Genomic DNA, 13626 nt, shown 5'->3' on the forward strand with positions numbered 1-13626 from the left:
GTTATTGTTTACATGAGCTGGCTAACTACATCTCTCTGCCAATGTCCATTACATGCCTTTCCCCTAGTCAAAAATGGCCTGACTTTGTGGATAACTTAGCAAGGTCCTCTCTCTCTCAGACACGGTCCTCTTTGACTGACCAGGGAGGGGAGAGGATGGCACAGGTACAACTATGGCAGCTCCGTGGGTAACTTCTCTGTAAAGACTAGCTTCAGGTCTCTGTACCACTGGAACAGCATAAAGTGGTCTGAAATTGATGTAAGATCAGCTCTCAGAAGTTTTCTCAGAGAAAAATAATACTTCCAACAGTTCCCAGGTCTGTATGCTTTCAAGCCAATGGCATTACAAAGATATGAAGGAAAGAAATACCAGAACCTTGATTTGGACCCCTGGGATTTTACCAGTAATTCATTTGTTTTCATCAAAGCCCAGAGGAGCTCTAAAGCTCTAAAGAGTTTTTCTTTAGTGAAAACACAGGTGAAATAATTTACCCCTTACTTATATCTTACATTGTATTACACTCAGTAGTTAGGAAAGCTTTTCTTGTATTTTAAACACTATGTCCATTCACCGACACATTATTTTAGGTCTCTTTGGAGCTGCTAAGGGATGTTTGCAGTTTCTGCATGCAATTAATCCTAAATGGCCTTTTTCAAGGGTTTTGTATGAACAAATAGTAATCGGAAAAAATACACAAAGTTTAGTTTTACAGGAAGCCTAAAGGCAGGTAAAGAGACTATTAATGAGTAAGGATAAGTGAAAAAAATTACCGTGCTTAGTTTTTAATTTGGATGTTCACATTTAAAAGGTTTTAATTTGGTTTGGCTAAATAATCTAGGGCAAAGTCCCTGGGTTTGTCCAAACTACACTTGAGATTCTGGTCTTTCCTGGCCCTGGCCAAGTTGGAATACCTTGAGAATAACTCTGGTTTAGTACTTTTGTTTCCAGTGCCAGCTGAGAGCAAAAAGTACAGAGACAGAAAACCAAAAACAACAGTAAGAAGTTAACTGCACTTTGCAAACCTCAAAAACAGTTTGATTTGACTCAAGCTTTGGGTGAAAGTTGAGGTTATTTATTTTCTCTGAACCCGTTCATCCAGCCCTCATTTTAATTCCTGAGGCTATCATGAAAAAAAGCCATTGGCTTAGAATGTATAATTTAAATATTTTGCAATGTAAAAAAAACACATTTTAAATAAAATACAGTAGTTAATCATTACATTGTTGGGTTCTGAATTTGAGCTATTGTATGTGATAAATTAATATAATATTTTCAGGCTTCTACTTACCAGAGAATGTGCTTTGTGCACGGGACATTTCAGAGTTATGGCATCACCTTTGGGTATTTATCTCTTCAGTGCTGATCTGAAACAGAAAAACTGTTTGTAAACTCAATTTTAGAAATCACAAGGATTCATTTTCCAAAGTAAGAACACAGTATGAATTGAATGCAACATCAAAACTGGCAATATTGAAAGCAATGTGAATAAACTAGACCTATATCCATTATCAGTAAAATTGTTATTCCAACCAAGATCCCAGCCAAGCTATTAGGCACTTCATATTCCCTGCCAGGCTGAGGTTACAACAACCTAAAAATGCCACAGTCAAAAGGAGAAAGGAAACAAAGCCACAGAGTGGTGAAGTGACTGTTGATTGCAAACAAAATTAAATTAACCTATTTGCCCACCTGTACAGCCAGCTGACCAGTGAAGTTATTCACAATTACTCAATAAGGGGAATATAATGAATTGACTAAAGTATTCTTGATTATCTAACCATTCTATTTTATAACATGCCTGAAGACCAAGTGTTTTGGAAGTTCCTGAGCAAAACACACAAGGGAAAATGTTCAGAGGAAAGAAGCAGTTAGGTTTCCAAGACTTAGTGGAAATCAAGTACAGAGACACTTGGCTTGCTTCCATAACCTGAAAACAGGGAGAAACACACAGATTATTTCAGTAAACTTGATTCATAACCTGCTTCTCTGAGTTAAGTTGCCAATAACTCTTACTACAACACCCCAGATTTCTGAAGTGCGTTTCCACAAATACTAACCAACTAGCATTAAATCAATTGCTGAGCAATAAGACTTTAATAGAACAACAAAATCAATAAATCTATATAGTTTTATCCAAACGCCCCTTGGGCAGGGGGCTGGACCCGATGACCGCATTAGGTCCCTTCTAGCCCTAATGTCTATGAAATATATGAAACAGCAGTATTTTGCTATTACAAACATCTCAATGAAACAAGTCCTTAGCTCAAATCATCAAAGTAGAACAGACAATAAAATGACTCATCACTCATTTCTCTTTGTCAACTGGTAACTCTATAATCTTACTGCAGTCTTTAGTTTTCCGTTTTTTGTTACCATTTACTTTTCATATTAGTAGTGAATAGTTTTGACATTCCTTTAACAACCTGTCCCCATTGAAAGAGCCCAAAAGTGACTGTTGGGTATCTTGAGGACACAATTTAAAAGTAGGACAGGAAGGATCCTTTGGAGAAAGTGAGCAACACTGAAATATTAAAACATGAAGACTACAGGCAGCTATAAAATGCAAGATGAGGGGAAAAGAAGTGATGCACCAGGCGGATTGTAAAGGAAGTGACATACTCAAATTGTAAATGAAGTGACACACTCATACAACTGACCAGAAAAGGCTATGTAGGAAGGTCATAACAGTGTGGAAAATATTCTGGATAAAAAGAATGATGATAAGAATTAGCTGATTACATAATCTGATAAACTGAAAAAGTTAAAATATTAATTTTTAATTAAGAAAATAGTGTGATCAGTATCATTATTACAAAAACGTAATCTGAAGTAATCACACCACCTGTAGCAAAGAGCACCAGAAAAAAAGTTGAGATAGACATGTATAATGTCCCAGGTTAAAAATATGTGACCTTTAATATTTTTAAAGGGAAAAGATTTGCTATGTTTACCATTCTGGAACCTTAAAATTTTACCTGTTCTGTAGGAAAAGATTATTTTTTAACAGAAACTCAATATCATTCAATGGAATTCACCAAGCCTGGAAAGAGGAAATATAAGATCCCAAGACAGCATGGAGAAGTACTGTGAAATGCAAGGGCCCCTGGCCAAGCGCTTGAGCTCAGAAGTCATTGTATTCTGCTTTCACAGCGGAGTATATGCAATGCAGGGTGCCAAGATAGCAATGCAGAGGAGGGGCTGTTTGCCAGTAGTGTAACTGAGGAGGAAGCAACCTGGGCAGCAGCTCACCACCCATGTGTGCGCGCCTGTCGGGGCCGGGGCTGGGGCCAAGGCCGAGGCCGAGGCTGGGAGGCAGCAGCTGTTTGCAGCCTCCTGACTGCAGCCGGCCCAGGTTCTGGGCAGCTGCTGATAGCCATGGAGCCCAGGCTGCCCAGAACCTGGGCCAGCTGCAGCCAGAAGGCTGCAAACAGCTGCTGTCTCCCTGACCGGGCCCCAACCCCAGCTGCCTCCCAGCCCCAGACGTGGCCTGGGCCTGGGCCTGCGCCCGGGCCCCAGCTGCCTCCCAGACCCAGGCTCTAGAGAGGCAGCAGATGCTGGCAATGCTCCCCACTGTGCTGCACTCCCTGCTACTTCTGCAGAGCAGTGTGTGGAACCTGGCACACCAGGGCACAGAGGGGAAGCTGCCAGCCGCTCAGAGCTCCCCACTGCCCTGGCCACACTTCCCCTGCAGGGGGGCCAGCAGCAAGGGGCACAACCCTGTCTGCTGCCCATACTGTACCCATGCACACAGGGGAAGTGTGACTTGGGCAGCATGCAGCTTACAGCAACAGGTAGCTTCCCTGTGCAGCTCCTGTGCACTGCTGCTCTGGGTTGCACACGTTATGCTCCCAACCATGCTGCCCTCCCCCAGGCCCTCCGGAGTGCAGCATGTGCAATCCAGAGCAGCAGCACACAGAGGAGCTACACAGGGAAGCTGCCTGCTGCTGCAAGCTCCGCACAGCCCGGGTCACATTTCTCTTGTCTGCACAGGAGCAGTGTGGGCAGCATGCAGGGTTGTGCCCCTTGCTGCTGCCCCAACCTGCAGGGGAAGTGTGGCTAGTGCAGTGGGGAGCTCAGAGCAGCAGGAAGCTTTCTGCACCACCCTCTGTACCCTGCCTCGCCGGGTTCGACGTGCTGCTCTGCAGAAGCAGCAGGGCGTGCAGCACAGCGGGGAGCATCGCCGACATCTGATGCCTCCCCGGACCCTGGGGCTGGGAGGCTGCTGGGGCTGGCGCTGGGGCTGGGCCCAGGGCTGGGGCCAGGGCAACAGTAGCTGTTTGCAGCCTTCCGGCTGCAGCTGGCCCAGTTCTGGGTAGCTGCTGATAGCCATGGAGCCTGGGCTGGGGGGGCAGAGGCCACAAGCTCTGGGTGGGGGCAGGGGCATGAACAGGGCTGGGGGTGCAAAGGCTTTGGGTGGGGGGCACGGGGCACGAGCAGTTGTGGGGGGACCTGCACAAAACAAATACACAAGATCATGGGGAATATCAGAAGTTTTATTTATTGTCACTAGGTTTACAATTTTTTTGAAAATCTAGTATTTACTGTAAAAAAAGGACAACATTTATGATTATTAACTATACTAATATGCAGTGCATTCTGCCATGTACCCCCTGCCCTCGTTTTGTTTTTCTGGCATGCTGGCACTTCGGCACCTTCCAAGGTAGACATTGTGGGGGGTTTTGGCACTCCAGCCAAAAAACGTTACCTACCCCTGCTCTGTAGAATCATTTAGATGAAAAATTGCCTATTTATAAATGGCAGAAGCTTTCTCTACAAGAAGCAGTGGGGACAAAGATAATGAAATGGGGACAAAGGTCCTGAATTTCTCCAAAGGAGTGGGCATGTGAGGATATATAGCATATTCTCTTTCTCACCTGCTTGAACACTGTGGGGACATCCTCACATGCAGGGGTGTGCTCTTGCAGCAGCAAAAATAATAGCACAAATTTGCACCACTACTTTCTGCTGCAGTGCACACCCTGTACATGTGCTTGGGTGTGGGGCAAACTGCCCTTTCTCTGTTCCTCCTGGCTCCCAGTGTGTTGGAGAAGCTGAGGCACAACTAAAGGACCGGAGGCTCCCTGGACAGCAACCACAGCATCTCCCTGGAGAACTATGCCTCTTTGTCTTCTGGCACATGCTCCTGTCACGTGCGCCAAACTGCTTATTTTCTCGCCATTTTTTTTTGCTACCAGAATTTCCTGGTAGCAAATTTTGTCCCTGTGCTTCATGTTTTAATGTTCCAAGCATGTGGTTTGTGGCACCACAAAGAGGTTTGCAGTGCCATAAATTGCATGTGCCTGCATGTCTGGATAGGCTCCATGTGTTGGTACCCTAGTGGGATGCAGTAACCCAATCTATGTTAAATCAAGGTCATGGTAACTCTAGGCTGAATCTTCTGTACTAGCTAATGAAAATCACTGTGGTTCAGATTCTGCCCCCTTTACTTGTGCTGAACAGTACCACTGAGCTAGGGTACAGCCTCATGGGAAGGAGGCACCAGGGCCCCCAACTGTCATAATAATCATCTTTGTTTATTAGGATGGGAACCAACACAAACATTCAATAGGCTGTTACACCAGAATAAATATTTGCCACTGAATTAAAAGGTGCTTCATTTGGGGCAAATCTCCATCACACCAAGATGACTGCAGCATATTCTTTCCTTGTAAAATTGAATGTGTCTAAAGACAACTGAAAATCAGACAGGAATGAAAGGTTTATGAAATAATTCCAGAAGATTCATAGGATGCCACCCAATGAAGGACCAGTTTATAAAGTGAGAAATAATGAGACTTACAAAAACCAGGAATCTTAGTAAGATCCATAATAATATAAAGCAGGCTATTCCTTTCATTTGTGTTCTCAGTAGAGTAATCCTGAAACCATTGCTCCAACTGAGACTTATGTTTATAAAATCAAAGTCTCCTTGATATAACAGCAATTTTCAATTATCTTTTGTTAAGTCATTTCTTTAAGATATGACCAGCATAGGACAAACATACTAGTTTCACTGATACTTTACTTTCCAACCCCTAAATCGAAATGAAGCCAATGGATTTTATTTAGAAGATGACTATTCCTTTGAGGCTCTCTCTCAGTTACGACAAAACATGATAACTTTCACTACTGCTTCAGTGACCAGTCACGCTACTTTATTCTACATTATTTACTGGGTTACAATGATCATATCCTTCTTTTGAACCTTGGAAAATTCCAGACTGTTAAAATACTTACAGTAAAAGCATCCGTTTAATCTTTCTACTCGAGTAAAACTGTGTGCTCTATCAAGAATGAAAATCTGGTTCACTGAGGCTGACCGAGGCTCACTTGACATAGGAATGAACCCACTGAGTATGGAAGGTAAAGACAAAGGGTGTTAAAATAGGAGTGAAATGTTGCAAGGAACGTTTCCCCTTAATGAATTACTGGGAGATTTGTAGCAGGCCAGCCGGGGTAAGTCTTTCAGCATGTGTATCCAGAAGTGTCATGGACTTGCTGCACTCTATCGCTGCTGCCCTTTCCATGAACTGGGCAGTTTCCTTTCACCAGTTTATTTTCACTTCTATTCTGGCAGCTGTCTACAGCAGTAGACAGCTATCTTAAATAATTTGCTACTTGTTGGAGAATTCATGCCAGTGAAAAGAGGAGGAAAACAGCCGTTCTTAGTATACTATGTCATAAGAAATGAAAAAGAAAATTCAGTGAGGATAAGAGAGATTTTCTATATATTTTCCTCACTCCCCAAGCAAGTCAAGTATCATTTCAGATCCATTCTAACATGTACAGGTACCTCATTCTCTATCAGCTAACAATGCCAAAATGTGTTGGGTTTTTCTTTGCTGCAACTCTAATCAGTGATTTTTGTGGCTGATGTTTACTTTCTCCTGAGTCCTCCTAGGGCAGTATGTTTCTTTGCAGAAATAAGTTCCATCTGTGATGCATATCTTTTTTTATGCTCCAACTGCTTCTTGCAATGGTGAGTCATACTATGATTCATTGATATTTATTCTTACATTCAGCAGTCATACATGAAATATGGGACCTACTAGAACAGAAAAATACAACAAAAATTTAAAAGGAAAAAGGAACATTTAAAGGAGATTGTTTTCCAACATTATACATTTGAATGCCTTCATTTTAACAGCAAGCACTGTATAATGGATCAGACAGTCTGTAACATGGACTGGGAGGATAGATGCAATGTCAATGTCAGGTGTTACATTGTTCCAGTAATAGAGGGAGAAAGGTAAACATTTCTGTTTTCTTTATTGGCTAAAGTTACTGAAGCCAAATGCCAAACTGTTGGCCCATTGATGGCTTTCTTAGGTGTTCAAAAGAAGAGTAGAAATTTACCAAACTAGAGTAAAAGCAGAGCAAAGAAGTGAAAGTAAAACTGAGTTCATGTTCCGGACATACAAAGCCCAAGGGAACAACTGGTATTCCAAGTACTGGTTGTTACAAATGATTTGATGAAAGACTGGTAGTTGGGTAACTTAAAAGCTCCTGTGGACTTTAATACAAATTCTGTGAAGTCAGAAGTTCATTGTAACAGGTGAAAAATCAGCAAGTCTCACTCAACCTCATTTCCTATCATTTGAATGCATTTGCTTACACAAGCTGTGCATACTGTAGTCCCACAATAAAATAAACACATGGCAATAATTCACTAACTGAAACAGTCTTCCCAGATTCAGAGTCTGCATTCAAACTAACTGTGCTATAGTTGCACAGCTAACATTCACTGCTTAAAGAACACACACACTGCATATGCAAGACACAGTATTTCTGTTCCACTGCCTCTTAATGGAATTGACTAATAGTTTGAAATGAAAGGGAAAAAAACCGTAGAACCAACATTGGAAAACAAAATATTGTCTTTTTGGCATAAAATTTATGCAACTGCTACTGACATTGTCCAGACTAGATGACTACAACACTGAGCCTGAGGTTTTCCAAACAGATCATTCAAATATATAATATTTAAATAAGGAGTCTGGAAGGGAAGCAAATGTGGGCCACAAATGTGGAGATTAATATGGGAGTTGTATGTAGCAAAATAATGTGCTACCATATATTAATGCTGCAGTCTGAGACATTTTTCCAAATATGTCTATGTTTCATTTTAGCATTCCTAAGAGCATGGAAACAACTATGCCAAAATAAAAGTTGGGTGGATTCACCACTTGACCATGCATCAGTTGATCCTTTGCAACTCTAATTGTTGTATGCACCCATTCTACCCTAAAGTGAAAACTAACCTGCTGTAATTTACCCCATTGCTTTCAGTCAAGTTATTGCAGTCTAGTTTCCATACAGGAAACAGTTTCCCCCTTCTTAAAAAAATCAGCCTGTTTCATCTGTCCTTATCTTTTCCATCTCTTAAGTGAAGTACAGACAGTCAAAAAGCCTGAGGCTGAAATGATTATTCAATCATAACAGGTTAATCTAAACTGCATAGATTTAACCAATAAGCAAGTGAACAGACATTCATTTTTGATTCCGGAAATCCAGCCACATGCCTGCAGTGAACCAGGACTGGAGGGTGCTAGACCATGCTTCAGCTAAGCAGGGAGGCAGGCAGCTTGGGCCAAGGCTAGCCTGCCCACCCTGTGAGGGGGGAGGTTACAGGGGAGGTGCAAAGCAGTTATCTTGAATCTGGAAGGGATTTGGGACAGAAGTTCAATAAACCAATTTAATCTAAATCACTTGTGTCTGATAACCTGATCCATCCAAGTTTGTCATAAACCTATTTTGGCCATTTTAAAAGTGATTTATGTGTACTGAACTTCTCTTGTGTTACAGATATGAACTGATTTACAATCACTTATACTAGCTTATGTATAATTACTGTCCCTAGCCTTAAGGTTTACATTTAAACTTTTAGAGCATTGATCCAAGAAATAGTGATACGTGTGCACCTGATGATAGGAAGCATGTGTGTTAAAATAGACTAAAACCAGAACCTCAAACCCAACACCCTGATCGAGCAAAGCATATAAGCATGTACTTAAACTATAAGAGTGTGAATTAGCTAATTAAATTTGCCTACCACTCCACCAACAGCTTTGATTTGAGGTCAAAATCAAAACAAGAAAGGGACTGGTTTCAGTTAGGCTGTAGACAAAATTAAATGAGAACAGGAATTTTCATGAGGTTTCAATCTCACAGGGTGGGAATCTTAGGAGAATCTTAGAATGATCTTGAAATATTTCCCCTATTTCTTTCCAATATCTTACAACACACAGCTGTTATTTAATCTGAACCTTTGGCTTGAACCTTTATTCATGTTTATAGATAAAGGCCAAGACAATTTGTGCAAGTGTATACCTCCTCCTCTATCTAAAGCTGATCAAGAGTTGAAACTTTAAGTTTCCATTTCAAGCAACAGGGTTTTTTGCGGGTTTTTTAATATCTCGTGGAAAAGACACGAAAAAAATTTCCACTCAATTTTTCTAGAACAGAGTGGCCCAGCACCCTCAGCAACCTCCTCATACTGCCCCAATTCTCTAAGTTCTCCTGGAAATCCTCGGAAGCCGAGAGAAGTCGGAGGAGTCCTCTAGAGCCCACACTGGTAGAAGTCTGGAAATGCTGAGAATTTTGGCTCAGCTCAAGAGCCTAGATTAGGACTCCCAGACCTCCCAGGGGTTTAGATGCTCAAGGAACCCTGGAAGACAGGAGTGCAGAAGCTCTGATGTCCCAATTCCAAGGAAAATTTCAGGACCCCAGTAAAGGTATTTTAAATAAAATTTTGTAAAAATGAGTTACTGATTTTGGAATGTATCCTGGACATTAAAACCCTTGAGTCATATATTGCAGGGGTGTCCAATTTCTGGGTGGGGGGGCAGGGCCATACACATCACAGGCCACAGACTGCAGACTGCCAGGCCACACACTGTGCAGGCTGCACATCCTGGGGGCAATCCTCCTGGGATCCCCACTACTGCACAGGCAGCCGAGCCCCTCTTCCAGCTGCATGCACAGCATAGGCATCTTGACATCCCTACCCCCTGCCTGTGCACTGGGCATGGGCAGTCTGAACCCCTTCCTAGACCCCCCTCCCACTGCACCATCCACCCTCAGGGACAAGAGGCAGAAAACTGAATTTAGAGGAGGGTGTGGGAGCCATTGCATTACCGCAGGAGCAATGGAAGGAGTGGGAGACATGTGAGAGCCCACAGGACATTTTAATGCCTTGTGGACTGCCCGTGGCCCACAGGCTGCCAAATGGATAGCCCTGATCCCTTGCAGGCATAGCAGAAATGCAAATATGCCTGTGTTCTTTAGTCAATAGTTTTATTAGAAGAAGAAGATTATCATTTTGTTCGAGGATGAAGCCAGCCACTCATATCCTGCAAACCAGGAAATGTGCTAGTAAGGCTGCTCCCTCTGCACCTATGCTTGAGTTGTTTGGGTGCTTGAGAGCATCCACAGAGGACACTGTAGAGCAAAGCATGCTTGGAAACATCCTAGCAAGGGTACATGGTACAGGTATGTCTTCAGAATCCAGCCTAGGAGCTGGTACAGGGAAGGGAACGCACCTGCCTGCTGGTATTTTCATGCCTGGCTGAGCCCAGCACCTGTGCAGCCCAGCTGGAGCAGGACAGGAACTCCCCTTGCCCCTGGAATTGTGCAAACAGCAGGGATACTAGCACCAGCAGGCTGGGGAGGGAGGAATGTGACAGGAGAGGAATGGAGGAGAGGGATGAGGATGGGAAGGGAGGGGAGTGTGGAGGAGAATACTTACCATTTTCAGGATTTAAAGTCTCCAGCTGCTTCTCCCAGGGCAGGGTCCACCCACCCCAGTGAGGAGGGGAGGAAGGAGGCTGGGAGCAAGGGGTGCAGCCATTCTTGCAGTGCCAGTTGCTATAACTGCACCCCCACCCCCTTATAAAATCCTGGATATGCTTCTGGAGACAGAAAGGTCTGTGACCATTAAAAATGCTCCCCCTCCAGATTTTGGAACAAAACCTAAAAACCCTGCATCTGGCCAGTCCCTTGCTATCAGCAAATATCTGTGAAACACAATGGCAATATGTATGTTTCATTGTCCTCTAGTGACTGATTCACAGAGGATGACAACCCACCAGTGCCAGCAATCACTCCATAAGCTTGAGTGGCAGAAGTCTGTATGTGGATCAACTCTATTGAAGAAGCCTAGTGACAGTATCCCATGGGATGGAATTATTTGTGTTTCCTTCTTTTAAAATATAGAAATTAGGTCAAAAATCATTCAAAGTGCTCTGAAAAATAAGCTGAGAGGGGCAGAATTCAGCTTTCACAGGAAATCTTGATTCTGGCATTTGCTAATTTTTGAGTGTTTGACTTAATGTTCTTTCATTTTTTTGGATGCAACCCAGTTTAAAAAATATTACAGACACCAAAACTTTCAGAATGAAGATAGGGTTCTCAGGCAATGCAACTGAAGTATTATCATACAGTTCAGACCATTGAAATATTGGATATGCTCTTATGTTTAAAACATGAAGTGGTAATTCCAAACCTCCAAATCCAAAAGCAGTATTTCCAAATGAAATAAGTATCAAACCGTAGCATGTGATAGCAATACGTTTCTATCCTCCCACATTGTAATTAAAACATCCAGTAAAGGGTTGGCTGATCTTTTTTTGATTTCCTTCCCATTGTGTTTTCCCTCTTCTAACAGTCCCTGTGCTACTGCCATTGACAGCAAGGCAGAGACACAAGGCCAAAAACCTAAAAATTGTTACATGGTTTATATACTCAGAAAAACATGTTTTCATTGTAATCTGAGCAAGGCTGGGTAACTCCATTCCAAGAATTAGGAACTCGAACTTTGTGTTTTTCATTTTTTGAACAGAGCCAAATCTGTCAAAGATGTTGTACGGTCTAGTGATGGTGAGAGGATTGAGAGCCCTTAGGTTCCAGGACCTCAACAGGACTGAGAGCCCTTGGATTCCAGGGTTCCAGTCCAAATTCACAGCTTTAACTAACAGACTGGCTTAGGCCAGCTCATTTGACCTCCCTAAAAGGAGAAAATCCGCACTTTTCTGTGATGAACAGAAAACCTGGATCCCTGATCATCAGAAAGAAAATGGACAGGAGCCAAGGAACTTTTCTAAGAAGCAGGTAAATGGGAAAAATGAAAGTGATCAGACACTAGGTGATGAAATGGGTGGAACAATGAAGTTGGGAGGTAAGAAACAACACTGTGCCTCAACTGGGAGAGGTTGTAAGAAGAAAAGACCATAGAAGATATCTTTCCAAGTAAAGATCACAGGTGAAAGAACATCTAAAGGTTTTGCTCAGGAAGAGCCTGCCAACAGTCAGATTCTTTTCCAGCTCCTGATGCCATCCTTCTCTACACCCACCTCTTCTTGCCCTCTTCCAGCTATAACAGGGCAGGCAATCTTGGGGAGGAAAGAAGCTGGGAGCAGAGAGAAATGATTATAATTCAGGGGTGGGCAAAATGTTGGATCCAGCCAGCAGCCAGACTATTTCCCAACAGCCCCTGCCCACGTCTGTTCAAATGGTTTCCATGGAGACCCCAGGAGGGGTGGGGCTGTGACAGCGCAGAGCTGGGTTTTCCATGGAGATTGGCCCAAGCACGTGCTGGCAGGGCACACTGCTGGATGGGGAGCTGCTCCGGAGTTGGGGCTGGGGTTTTGCAGCTGTGACAGCACGGTCTGGAGCCAGGGCAGAGTTGTAATCCACTGCCCGCACAACCCACCGAGGCAGAGCCATGATTCACTGCCTGCATGCCCCTGCCCAGGGCATGTGGGTGGCAGATCACAGATCTGTCCTGGCTCTGGACCACGCTGTCACTGCTGCAAAATGCTGGCCCCACCCCAGAGCAGCTCCCCACCCTGCCAGTACTGCTTGGGCTGGTCTTCATGGCAACCCCAGTCCCGCACTATCTCCTGGGGTCTCCGTGGAAACTGGAGGCAGCAACACTGGCAGCAGCTCCTGGGAAATGGAGTCCAGCTGCCACCCGGATCTGCCGTTTTGCCCACCCCTGAACTATAATCATCTCTCTTTGCTCCTGGCTTCTCTCCTCCCCCAGATTTGTCCCCTTTTCCTACATCTTCAAAACCCAACCCTTTAGGACTTGACCTCGGAGGGTCAAGTCCTAAATCTATACATTGTCTGCAGGTCTAAACATATGCCTCTGTCCAGCAAGTAACCATCATGGGGGTCTATTATACTGTCCATAAAAAGACCAGAATCATCCTCTGGGGAACTCCACTGGTGGATGCCTAATGCAGGTGTGCTTATGCCACGTTCCTTCAGAGCCCTCTTTGCAGGAAAAAAGAGTGGTCTTATGGGCAAGTGGGGAGGTGCAAGAGCACGGTATATTCCAGCTATCCTGGACCACAGATCAGCCCACAGGCGACTGAGCAAGACTGCTACAATTTATATCAGGAACAAACTGGCCCCAAATTAAGGAGGTACAGAGTCAGCATACAACCTTTGTTGTACTCCCACCCCTCCTCAGACTGTGTTTTTTATACCCCTGGCTCAGCAAATAAAGAATAAGGTATTCCTTAAGATGCAGAGACTGTAAGAGTGGTAAAGTCCCTACATTACATAGTAGCTGAAGTGGCACCATGATTTTTAAATATTATTGTTTAGCAATGCCACCTCACA

General features: G+C 43.6%; 1 long non-coding RNA gene across 1 annotated transcript in view; it reads right to left on the reverse strand.

The window, feature by feature from the left end:
* The window catches only part of LOC132251190 (uncharacterized), an 86914-nt gene that overhangs the window by 28245 nt on the left and 45043 nt on the right, over positions 1-13626 (reverse strand). The window contains exon 3 of the long non-coding RNA XR_009463082.1: positions 1289-1364. This is a non-coding gene — a long non-coding RNA (uncharacterized LOC132251190). The remainder of the gene's footprint in view (positions 1-1288; positions 1365-13626) is intronic.

The sequence above is a fragment of the Alligator mississippiensis genome, chromosome 6 (assembly GCF_030867095.1).
Source record: "Alligator mississippiensis isolate rAllMis1 chromosome 6, rAllMis1, whole genome shotgun sequence".
NCBI lineage: Eukaryota > Metazoa > Chordata > Crocodylia > Alligatoridae > Alligator > Alligator mississippiensis.